This window comes from Lynx canadensis, chromosome B3 (assembly GCF_007474595.2).
Source record: "Lynx canadensis isolate LIC74 chromosome B3, mLynCan4.pri.v2, whole genome shotgun sequence".
NCBI lineage: Eukaryota > Metazoa > Chordata > Mammalia > Carnivora > Felidae > Lynx > Lynx canadensis.
The window spans coordinates 4,036,729-4,049,976 of NC_044308.2; the positions used below are offsets into that span (position 1 = coordinate 4,036,729).

Consider the following 13,248-nt stretch of genomic DNA (forward strand, 5'->3'; position numbering starts at 1 on the left):
CTGTGGTGTCTGAATTGAGTACCTGCAAATGTGGCAGATATGATACTGAGTACTGCTTCAGTGAAGGTCTTTGAGGGCCTTACCATTTATAAAATGCAGAGCTAACAGTGCATATAGCTAACAGTTTGATAGGTAAGTGTGACAAGAGCTACAATTTTGGTGGCCGTGTGTTCTCTATATTCTTGAGCAGTCGTGGTATTAAATATTTCCTTCATGTTCTCATAAACCTGTCCTGGAAATTGTAGGATTTCCTTTTCCAGACTGAGTTTCTAGTGTGTGTGCGTGTGTGCGTGCATGCGTGTGTGCGTGTGTGTGTGTGTGTGAGAGAGAGAGAGGGAGAGGGAGAGAAAGAGAGGGAGAAAGAAAGAGGGAGGAGGGAGAGAGAGATGCATTAGATATACTCTGTGGAAACTGAAAACTAATCAGAAAAGAGAGATCCAGAAGAAAGGGGTTCCTGAATTAAATGAGTGGAGAAGAATTAAGGATCAGATCCCCCAAAATAGCAAGTAAGATGAACTTGAAATGTTGGTTGGGTTTGGCAACTATGAAGTCCTTAATTTAGGAGTTCTGTGGTGTCTTTTTGCAGCTTTGTGCCAGCAGGATATCGTGGGTTCAGGGGACAAATGGGTTAAGAAGTATAGCACCTTTTTAGAAGGTTGGTAGTAGAGCAAAAGAAAGAAGGCAGTGACTTGGGAGGATGTTTTAAGTCAAGAAGATTTTTTTTTAAAGATGAGAGAGCCTTGGGCATACTTACACATTGTTGGGAAAGAACCAGTGGAGAAGAGAGGAAAGTCAGGTCATGAAGGAGAGGAAGAAGGGGTGGTATCTTGAATTTTGTATCTGGTGATGGATTTATTTTGTCTCTCTGTAAGGACCTGCAGCCATTTCTCCTTTATTACTGGTGAACCTCCCTATCCAGCCCTATTCCTCTGCTTTCTTTCATTGAATTTACTGTGTTCTGTATCCACTCTGTGTTTATTCTCTGCTTGTCTGTTCTTCCCACACTTACGGAAATTCTGATTTTTCATTAGACTCTAGCTTGAAAGTCTGAATTGTCACACTATTCCAGATACCTTAATTTATTCTTCTCCTGTGTGTAGCATTTTGTGCTTACCTCAATCTCCATTTACCTAACTAGATTTTCTTCTCCCACTTAACTAATTCTCCTTTGGGCAGGGATTATGTTTTATCTGTCTGTAATCTCAAAATCTAATGTAACAGGCTTTTAGTACTTATGAAATACTAGATTGAACTCTGTGAAGCTGCCATTTTGTTGGTTGCAAAAGATTGAGTATTGGCAGTTTTGTATGGACCAACATAATAAATTTTAATTCCTTCCAGTGTTGCACAGAAGACTCGAGGTGGAATTTCAGTTAAGAATGGACACGTAAGGGTCAAGGAGAAAGTCAAACATAGAGAAGCACTTCTTAGCTACAGACTCATTGAAGTTCAACCAGAAACTGGCTTTGAGTGACCAGGTGACCAAAGCAAAGGTGGAAATTTGGCTAGATGATTTACATTATTCATAAAGATAACCTGTCAATTCCTCAGGTAAAACTGTAGCCATTTCCTAATCTTTGGTCTGAATAACATTTTTGTAAGTGGTTGTTCATATAAGGACTGTTCAGAATTGTGGTTAAACAGTATCCTCAGAATCATGAGTGTAAATCCTATAGAGGTTTTTTTCAGTTTTATTACTATAAAGATAAAAGCAAATCGCCGAAGTACGTCTGTGAACTAGTTCTTCAGGGGGCATCTAAGTATATTGCCCCCAATATACTGTTGGTGTATCTCAATTAAACCTAAATGTTCAAGATGAATGCTTTCAACTAAAAAAGATGTAATTAGAAAATCTTATTCTCAAAATTTTTTTTAATCTTAATTTTTTCAACCTAACGCTTTATTTTGTTTTAATTTACATCCAAATTAGTTAGCATATAGTGCAACAATGATTTCAGGAGTAGATTCCTTAATGCCCCTTACCCATTTAGCCCATCCCCCCTCCCATACCCCCTTCAGTAACCCTGTTTGTTCCCCATATTTATGAGTCTCTTATGCTTTGTCCCCCTCCCTGTTTTTATATTACTTTTATTTCCCTTCCCTTCTGTTCATCTGTTTTGTCTCTTAAATTCCTCATATGAGTGAAGTCATATGATATTTGTCTTTCTCTGACTAATTTCACTTAGCACAATACCCTCCAGTTCCATCTACGTAGTTGCAAATGGCAAGATTTCATTCTTTTTGATTGCCAAGTAATACTTCATTGTATGTATGTGTAGATATATACCACATCTTCTTTATCTGTTCATCCATCGATGGACATTTGGGTTCTTTCCATACTTTGGCTATTGTCGATAGTGCTGCTGTAAACATTGGGGTGCATGTGTCCCTTCGAAACAGCACACCTGTATCCCTTGGATAAATACCTACTGGTGCAATTGCTGGGTCATAAGGTAGTTCTAGTTTTAATTTTTTTGAGGAGCCTCCATACTGTTTTCCAGAGTAGCCGCACCAGCTTGCATTCCCACTCAGAAAATTTTTTAATGTGAACACAGTTTTGCTGGAAGCTTAGTAGATTGCAATCTGTGGACCCCAGGTTAAAATTCCGTCTTGAAGAGTAAAGTGTGTGCCCTTCAGAGAGTCTTCCTTAAATCTCTCAACTGGCTTTCATGAATCCATAGTAAATAGCAGAAATGGTCTTGAGGTCTGCAATATAGGTATTGTGTTTTTGATTAAAGGCAAATTATATCAACCCAGAGATGGTAAAGTTGGCATTCATTATGACCATTAAATAACCCCAGACCAGGATTTTGACCTAAAAGAATGGCCATCCTATTACCATGTTGATCCTGGATTGTATGGCATCTGAAGGCAAGACAAGTATTTCCAATTAGACTGTTCTAGCATACAAATAAGTATAAAATTTGGGCATATTATTCTTTAATTAGAACACATAGCTATGTGGTATGGGTTCAGACTTTTAAAGTGTTATGAGGGAGAGTTTCAAACCACAAATGGAGAAAAACCTCCAGTTGTGTGCTAAACAAGTAAATAAGCTTCTTGGTGAATTTCACTGGGATGAGCCTATCCAGGCGCTTTATAGATTTCTCGTTACTACAAAGTCTGCGAAGTAGGTGGTACTCCACTTGAATACCCAAGACAACCAAGGCTCCTAGAACATACCTAAATGGTAGATTTAGTATTTGTACTCCACAGGCTGTCCTGTGTTCTGCTTTGTGAAACAGTGATTCAGTTTTGGGGGAAGATTCTTCCCTTCTGGAAAAAATGAATGTTTTTTTTTTTCTGTCGTCTCCCTGTCCCAACCAGTTGAGAATTACTGGTGTAGGAGACCAATGTTGGTTCATGATGGGAGTGTCCATTTTCACCCATTGACCAGGAGAACATTGAGGCCTGCTATAAAATAGCTTGTATCCATAGAGATTCATCATGAGCCATTCATTCTGACAGTAAGTAGGTACAACTAGTTTTATCTTGACATCAGTTTTAGTCCCTGACAGTAAGAATTCCTGCTTTTCATTTCTAGCTTTGCCAAGTAATTTGCTCCGTTAATCCATAGTTGTCAATAGTGTTAAGATTTGCATTCTAAGCTTCTGATCTGTCTTAAAGCCTCCTTTCCTGTTCATCATGAAAGACCAAATAAAGGTTTAAAAAAAAAACAAAAACACCTAGCAAATGGTCCCATTTAAGGGCAAAATATGCCAGAAGTAACTGAAAACTACCAGACAAGAGTGGTGTAACCCAGGGAGAAAACTGTTTGTATTTATGGTAAAACATTGGTAGGAACTCAGACCTATAAAGTGATCAGTCAGGGTAGAATATACAGAGTAATGGGTGTATAAGTATGGGTGTGGATAAGAGTTATGTGTTTTGAAGATGAGACACTGAATTCATTTAGCTGGAGTTTAAAGGATTGCTAAATTCTGCAGTAGGTACAGGTTTTGGGCAGTTTGATTTGTGTCCTGTCTTAAGTCCTTTTAATTAAGCTTTCTGAATCAAACGATTAGGAAAGTTAGGCATAGAAGGGCCTGGGGTCTTCAGAAGAGTAGTTTGTCTGAGTCTTTAGTACATTATTCTCTTTTAATGAGCAAATAGTCTTTTATTCAGGGATCCTTGTGGTGGCCTCTGAGCCCTTGGTGCAGTAGTGATACTACTGATAGCGAACATTCATCTGTGCAGCACATAATTATGTTCCAGGTACTGTGGCAAGCATGTTATATGCATTAATTCACAAAGAGCTCTGTGAGACCTTGTTACTACTTTTATCCCTATTGTACACATAAGGAAAGTAGATCTGTTCCCCATCTGATATTGCTGGTTTTGATTTTTTTTTTTTTAACCCCCTTCCAAATTGGTTATTCAAGGCAAACCACTGGTACTTACTAATTAGGCAGTTTGGGGTATTAATTGAACGCTCCATTTACTTGTGTTCTAATTACCTGGACTCCTCTAGATAACTGGCTTGGCAAACCTGAGAGGAGGAGAGGGAGGGAGACATTCCAGATAGCATTAGCCTTGAGTTTCAGAGTTACGGTGCATGTTCGTAATGGGATTGGGAGTGGGGCAGAGTTGGGTCAGGCCTAATTTTTTTTTTCAGGCTGCTTGAGATGGTACGATTCTTAGACCTTGCCCTACTCCTGGGGAAGCAGGTTTCTCCCAGAAGGCCTGTGGGCCTGCATCATCCCCTCACCACAGTGGCACTTTGCTCACAGGCTCTGCCTCTCTTGTTTCACATAGTTGCTTGAGGTCTTCTGAGACTATTAGGGTGCTACTTCTTGTAAGTGTGGCCAGGATCTGGGAATCCATAGATCTACAGCACATCTGTACTAGTAAATAAAAATCAGATTGTGTATTAAGAGAGGCCCTTTAAAGTTTTGAAACCTTTGATATAGGAGGTTGTTCTAATCCTGAACCTGGCATGAGGCCTTCTTTCCAGTTTGCTGTCTTCTATACCCAGTGCCCCACCACATTGGGCCGCTTCTGATGATGCCCTTCTGTTCTCTGTGTGCTTCACACCTTCTTCCTACCTTTACTTTCAGGCACATTGTCTTCTTCTGAGCTCCCTTGGCTGAGAGGACAGTATAGGATTACAGCCAACTGTAGCTTATGTCGTAACTGTTAACAACACGACCAGATCTTAGTTCCCTTTCCAGACTTTAGAAATCTCTTTTTGGTTGGATCTCTAATCTGCCTCCCCTTTGGGTGCTCACTGTACATAGCAGGCAGTTGGTTAAAGTTTATTAGGCAGTGAATGAGAGAGGCATGTAGCTTTAAGATCTACAGATTGATTGTAAATGCTTGCGTCTTAGCCTTTGTGATGTTGCCTTAGTGAGGTTGAGAATCATCTTAGAAATCTACAGTTGTGAACAGGGCCTTGTGTCTATGGGTTTAGCTGTTCTCAATGGTGGCTTCTGGAAGGTTTGGGAAAATGACCCAGGGAATATGCAGGACTGTGCGTTCTGGTCATCCTCACAGCTTCCAACGGATACAGTCTTTTCAAGAGCTTGAGAATGATATGGGATTCAAGTTTGTCCCTTTAAGACCATCCTATAGAGTTGTTAAATTCTGTGCTTCTGCTCCTTCTCCTGCTTACCTGAACATTAATAGGCACCCAGCTTTTTAGAATTTTGTTTTGAAGTGACCAGCTGTAAGATCCTAGGTGCTAGTTTCCTTACTTGGTCTGCTTTTTGCTGATTTTCCCCAAGATCATTGGGAATCCTAGAGCTGGTGACTCTGTCAGCCATTATCTCATTGCTTACTATGTCAGGCATCACATGTGGTGAGTGAGGGAGACTGAAGAGTGAAGAGATTTCTGTCTGGGACACCTAGCAGATGGTGGTGTTATCTACTGAGATACCACATAAACCATTCCCTTTGGATGGTGTTTGTACTCTCTTGGTGCTTATTGTGTCTTCTGTAGTTGTATCTTCAGGTGTAAAAATAGCAGCTACCATATACCAGGCTCCATGCTAAGTGCTTTAGATATCTCATCAAAAGGTTGGTAGGTACTCTTCCCATTTCAGAAATAGGGCAACTGAGGCACAGAGGTTAAGTAACTGACAATAAATGGGAGAACCAAACTCTTTAACTCTATTGAGGTACACTTCACATAAGCATAAAATTCAGTAATTTTTAGTGTACAGTTTTGTGATTTATCACCCTAATCTAATTTTAGAGTATCTTCATTATCTCATTATCACAAACCTTGTACCCATTAGCCACCATCCCCAAACCTTCTTCCCCGTCCACCCTGAGATGAAGACAATTCATCTCCTATAGATTTGTCTGTTTGGGACATTTCATATTAATGGGCTAATAATAGGTGGTCTTCTGTGACTGACTTCTTTCACTTAGCATAGTGTACTTGAGGTTTATCCATGTTGTAGCATGTATCAATATTTCCTTTTTTTAGTGTTTATTTTTGACAACGAGAATGAGTGCAAAAGAGGCAGAGAGGGGGAGACAGAGGATCCGAAGTGCCTCTGAACTGACAGGGTAGAGCTCTGTGAGGGGCTTGAACTCACTAATAGTGAGATCATGACCTGAGCTGAAGTCAGACGCTTAACCGATTGAGCCATCCAGGTGCCCCAGTCCTTCATTTTTTTAATTGCCAAATAGTATATAGATCAGCCTCCAAGATTTGAATCTCATATTTCTGGTTCTAAAACTCCTGCTGCTGCCACACCATGCTAATTCCTATACATGTCCTATTAGATTAGAAAGTTCTGGGGCAATATCTTGTATTTAGGTGTTTTGTTGTTTTACCCCTCTTTTAGTTCTCTCAAGATACCTCGCTTATAATAGGACTCCTCAGGTATTTTAGTATATAGGTAAGAAATTCAAGTCCTTGTTACTTTATCTAACTCACAGTGTTGGATTTAGGAGTAAGGGAGTGTAGAAAAACCTAAGTATCTTTTCTGGTGTCTAGGAGGAAAACCTAAATATCTTTTTTCTGTGTGTAGGAAGAAGAAGCTGGAAGGATAAAAGATTGTTGGGACAACCAGGAAGCACCCGCACTCTCCACGTGTAGCAATGCCAATATCTTTCGAAGGATAAATGCCATATTGGATAATTCTCTGGATTTCAGTAGAGTCTGCACTACACCCATAAACCGAGGAATTCATGATCATTTGCCAGGTGACTTAGATTTGAAAATTTAGTGTGTGTATGTATGTATGAAAACCTACACTAGGCATGTATGTAGAGCTGTTTCTAGGAAGCTTTCTTGTGAAGCTTGTAAAGAATGACCTTGAATTTCTGGTGACACTTGCCCCTTTTCATAGCTTACTTTGTGGATTGGGTTCACTTCTGAGTGAAGACTGGCTTTGATTTATAATGTACAGGTCTATTTTATGACACATAAAAAGATAAAAAAGGATAGGTCAAAGATATCAGGACTATTTATATATAGAATTATAATAGGAGTCATATATGTAATTAGATTTTCTGGTAGCCACATTTAAAAGGTTTTTTTTTTTTTTTTGAAAAGTGACATTAATATTTACCTAACCTAACAAAATATGTGAGTATGTAATCAGTGTAAAAACTGTTAATGAGATATCCTATTTTGTTAGTACTAAGACTTCAGTATATATTTCACATTTACTGCACTGCTCAGTTCGAACTAGCTGCATTCCAAATGCTTGTGGCCACATGATTAGTGGCTGCTGTATTGGACAGTGCATCTCTTGAATAATTGCTGTTACACATGAATGTGGGTCAGCAATCATTGAGATTTTTTTTTTTAAATCTTATTTTTGAGAGAGAGAGAGTGCAGGTAGGGAGGGGCAGAGAGAGAGGGAGACACAGAATCTGAAGCAGGCTCCAGCTTCCAGGCTCCGAGCTGTCAGCACAGAGCCCAGAGTGGGGCTGGAACTCACAAAACGTGAGTTCATGATCTGAGCCGAAGTCAGATGCTCAATCGACTGAGCCACCCAGGTGCCCAGCAAGCATTGAGTTTTCATGATATTTAGGATATTCCATAGGATAGTGGGCGGAGAGGGCAGCATCCCCTGAAGGTGGTATTTCACAAGGAGACTCGGATGTCCTGACAGTGCTGTGTCATAATCATTTGTAGAAGTTGCAACATGTTGATGGAGTGTTTGTTGTTGGGGTTATTTTAGTTGAAAGTTGAACATATTTTTAATTCTTTAAGTGGATCTTGAAGAAATTTGGCAGTAGTGGGATTTGCAGAATAAGAACTGGCAATTGCTGCTCTTTCATTATAAATTCTTTGATTTACTTCCTAAGTTGACGTTGGAAATCATTCCCATAAAGATGCAGGCGTATATGAACATAAAGTAGCTAAATGTCTGAAGGAGAGATGTCCTCACAAAGGAGACTGACCTGTGGTAACTATAGAATTTATTTCTAGTACATTGTTCTAACTGGAGGGCAAATGGGAGAAGGACATAGGAGGAACTAGGAATGCTGGTAGGTCTGGTCTCTTCAAACTTCCAATAAAGTACATGTGTATTTTATATTAATTGGTGTACATCATGAGCTAATAACAACCCTTACTCTCCTTTAGCTTATGTCAATGTAAAAACTCAGAAAATCTCGATTCAACGTATGTGTTGTTTTTCTTCTTTGAGAAGATTTCATGAATTATATTTCAATATGAATGACCCTCAACAATGGCATAAATTTCACTGGGTTGCCTCAGACATGCTGGGAACTTAGGCATACCTCAGAGAAATTGTGGGTTGGGTTCCAGACTGCCACAGCAAAGCCGATACTGCAATGAAGTGAGCCAAAGGAATTTTTTGGTTTCCTAGTGAATATGGAAGTTATATTTATGCCATTCTGTAGTCTGTGATGTGTGCAATAGCATTATATATGTAAAAAAATTGTTCATACTTTAAAAATACTTAATTGCTAAAAAGGCTAACCATCATCTGAACTTTGAGTGAGTCATAGTCTTTATGCTGGAGGAGGGTCTTGCTTTGAGGTCTATGGCTGCTGACTGTTCACAGTGGTGGTTGTGGAATGTGGGGTGGCTGTGGCAGCTTCTGAAAACAATATCACCCTTCTTTTAGGAAGGATTCGGTTCCATTTTACGATGAGAAAACGAAGTCTCAGCTAGGTTAGAGGACTTGGGCAAGGCTACCTACTAAGTGGCTAATCTCAGGCTTAAATCAAAGTCTGCTGTCACTGTTGTTTGGTCACTTTCTAACACTCAGCTCCCACAAACAGCACATCTTCAGGTGCATGCAGGTTTATGCTCAGGTTTTGACTCCTGTGTCTGGTGTGGTCTTGGTTTTATTGGGGCTCCAATGGATGCTGTGACTGCTGCAGCTCAGATTTCTCTTGAGCCAGGCACGCCATAGATGGAGTCCTGGCCTTAGAGCCTAGATCATGCTGCTCTAACACTGGGATGATTGGTTGTCTGTGCAGCTAAGCAGACACTGGTATTTCATTCTGAGATGTGCACAGGTTCCAGGGATGAAGACATGGACATCTTTGGGAGACCTCCTTCAGCTACCACATCAAGGAAAGCAGATGAACCCAACCTTGAATCTGTAGCTCAGGTCCCTCCCTCCAAACTCTGTCTTTAGATTCCTCCTACTTAGATTACTAAACACTTGGTCCCACTTCCACAGTTAGCCAAATTCACCAGAAATTCAACAAATAGTTACGGAATGTGTACTTCATGCCAGTCACTGTTGTTAGGCTTCAGGGATTCCTGACTTTATGTGGTATTCTCAGAACCTGCTCTCCCATCATGGATAATGGGAGAAACTCAATAGAGAAATAAGTAAAATCATTACAAGTTTTAGTACTATGAAGTAATGATGTTTTGAGTGACATGGTCAGGCAAGAACTCTCTGGGGAGGTATGTTTAAAACAGAGTACTAAAGGAGGAGAAGAAGCTAGATCTTGTAAAGAGTGTGGGGAAAACATTTCAGACAGAAAAGGTTGGACTAAGGCTTCTTAGAGAGCTTGGCATGTTTTAGGCACAGAATGGGGGAGTAGGGAAGGGGGAGTGCCCACACCGTGGCTGCAGGGGTGTTGGGCTAGATGGGGTGGATGTTGTGGGCTGTGCAAAGTCCCTGGATGTTCTTGTGAGAGTTGTCAGAGGTCCATGACCAGTGACATTAAGGAACTGATTTGTCCTCCAAGATCTGATTACCAATTTCTCCCAACAAGAAGGAGAACAAAATGGAAGTCAGACCTCTAAGCGGGCTGCCATCCCATGACAGGAAAGGGAGGATCGACTCACCATTCATCTTTGCACTCAGGAAGGGTTCCTGGCATTGCTCCTCTGTTTGCCACTGCAGCTTCTTTACAACTCGGCCTCAAAGATAACTTCTTAGCTTTTAGAAATCATCACGCTCTTTGACTCAGTATGTCGAGATCTGAAAATCTCTCCTACAGAGTAGTAATCAGTGCAAATAAGGATTTATGTAAACGGATACTTAGAGCATCGTTACAGTGGTGAAAATTTGAAAAAGCTTAAGTGTCTCCCAAGAGGGAAATATTTATACTGTATATTCAAGCGATGGAATGTCATGTAGTTAATAGAATAATACCTTTCGAGAATAATCTTCTTACATGTTTAGCTACATAAAAATCTTTGTAATGTAATATGTGAAGATAAAGTATTAATACATATGTATGCATATACATACATACACATTCTTAGTTCTTCCTGAGACCTGTAAAATTCTCAAAAACATTTACAGTGGGGGAAAAAAATTGGAGTCCATCCTCTCAAACCCTGCCTCTGCCTTCTTATCAACTGAGTATAGGTAATATTCTAAATCCTTTGTTGTCATTTCAGCAGTCTTCCCAGCATCTCCACTTTCTGTGCTCATCCATAAGAAGCAACCCCCCGTCTGTTACAGTTTGATCGTGAGATTTCATCAATTGAGTCCCATCTTCAGGCTCCATTTGTAATTCTTTTTCTCTTGCTGTTTCTACCACATCTGCAGTGACTTCCTCTCCTGAAGTCTTGAACCCCTCAAAGTCATCCATGAGGGTTGGGGTCAGTTTCTTCCAAACTCCTATTTATGTTGGTATTCTGACCTCTTCCCATGAATCATGAATGTTTTTATTGGCATCCAGAATGGTGAATCCTTTCCAGAAGGTTTTCAGTTTACTTGCCCAGATCCATCAGAGGAATCCCTATCTATGGCAGCTATAGCCTTACAAAATATTTCTTAAATAGTAAGACTTGAAAGTTGAAATTACTTCTAGATCCATGGGCTGCAGAATGGATGTTGTAGTCAGCAGGTGTGTAAACAACATCGATCTCATTGTACATCTCTGTCAAAGCTCTTGGGTGACTAGGTGCATTGTCAATGAACAGTAATAGTTTGAAAGAAATCCTTTTTTTCTGAGCAGTAGGTCTCAACAATATTTGGGTTTGCAATATTTAGTGTACCACACTGTAAACAGAAGTACTGTCTGGACTTTGTTGTTCCCTTGACAGAGTCCAGGCAGAGTAGGTTGAGCATAATTCTTAAAGGCCCTAGGGTTTTCAGAATGGCGCATGAGCACACAGGCTTTGACTTAAAGCCAGCAGCTGCATTAGCCCCTACCAACGGAGTCAACTTGTCCTTTGAAGCCAAGCACTGACTTCTCCTCTCACGCTGTGGAAGTCCTAGATGGCATCTTCTTCTGATTTAGGCTGTTTCATGTGCCCTGAAAACCTTCATTAATTATCTCAGACCTTGTGGGTAACTTACTGCTTTATTTTGCGGTTTTATGGTATAAAAATGGTGTCTTTCCTTAAGCCTCATGAACCAATCTCTGTTAGCTTCATATTTGTCTTCTGCAGCTTCCTCCCCTCTCTGTCTTCATAGAAGTGAAGATAGTAAGGACCTTGCTCTGGATTAGGCTTGGACTCTGGGAAGGTTGTGGCTGGTTTGATCTTCTCTGCAGACCATTAAGACACGTAAGGCTGTTTGTCTTACGTGTTTGTTGACAAGTAGCACTTTTAATGTCCTCCAAGAACTTACCTTTTGCATTTACAACTTGCCTGTTTGGGACAAGAAGCCTAGCTTTTGGCTTATCTCTGCTTTCAACACACCTTCCTCACTGAGCTTAACCATTTTTAGCTTTTGATTTAAAGTGAGAGACGTGTGACTCTTCCTTTCCCTTGGACCCCTAGAAGCCACTGTAGGGTTATCAGTTGGCCTTATTTTGACACTGTTGTGCCTCAGGGACCTGGGAGGCCAAAAAAGAGGGGGAGAGCAGGGGAACAGCCAATTGGTGGAACAGTGTGAACACATAACATTTATCGGTTAAGTTTGTCATTGGTTAAGTGGGCGCAGTTTGTGGCACCCCAAAGCAATTACAGTAGTAACGTCAAAGGTCACAGGTCACTGTAACAATTGCAATAATCATGAAAAGTTTGAAATATTGCAAGAACTACCAAAATGTGACTCAGAGACACAAAGTGAGCAAATACTGGTGGAGAAATGGCAGCGATAGACTTGCTAAATGTGGGGTGGCCATAAATCTTCAGTTTCTGAAAATGCAATAAAATACCTGGAGTACCTGAAAAATGCAGTAAAATAAGGTATGCTTGTATTTGCCATTTTCCATGTATTACATTTGCAGTGTGTCCATATTGACATTTTAAAGTCAAATCAGTGGGTTTTAATTACTGTATAGTAGTAGCATTTTACATAAATGTTATTTATCTGATCCTCTGTTGGAAAATGATTTTTGCTGTTAAAAACAGTATTTTGGTGAACATCTTGTCTGTATCTCCTTATGTGCATATAACAAGAATTTCTTTAGCATATGAACCTAGAAGTGAATTGCAGAGTAATGAGTATATAACTGTCTTCAAAGTGATTTTTATCAGTTTACAATCCTGCCGGATTTTCATGAGAGTTGTCCTCTAGATCTTTGTAGACCCCAGGTATTGTGATACTGCAAAGTTCAGTCAGTCTGGGGGCACCTGGGTGGCTCCGTTGGTTAAGTGTCTGACTCTTGATGTCAGCTCAGGTCATGATCTCCTGGTTTGTGAGATTGAGCCCCCAAGTCAGACTTTGTGCTGACAGTATGGAGCCTGCATGGGATTTTCTCTCTCCCTCTCTCAGATCTGCCCCTTCCCCACTGACATGTGCACACTCTGAAAATAACTAAGCATTTGAAAAATTTTTCAGTCTTGGTGTAAAGCCTACTTAATTTTTTCTCTACTGTGAAAAATTTTCTACGGTTAAAAGAATACATGAGGCATATATGGTCTGGCATCATCCAAGGAAAGATCCCTAG

At 40.2% G+C, this 13,248-nt stretch overlaps 1 protein-coding gene across 3 annotated transcripts in view; it reads left to right on the top strand.

Annotated features, from left to right (window-relative positions):
• Nucleotides 1-13,248, top strand: part of CPEB1 (cytoplasmic polyadenylation element binding protein 1) — an 88,760-nt gene that overhangs the window by 8,625 nt on the left and 66,887 nt on the right. For all 3 annotated transcript variants that reach the window (XM_030317293.1, XM_030317294.2, XM_032593558.1), the window contains exon 2: nt 6,981-7,155. The gene's annotated coding sequence lies outside the window, so the exon portion shown is untranslated. The remainder of the gene's footprint in view (nt 1-6,980; nt 7,156-13,248) is intronic.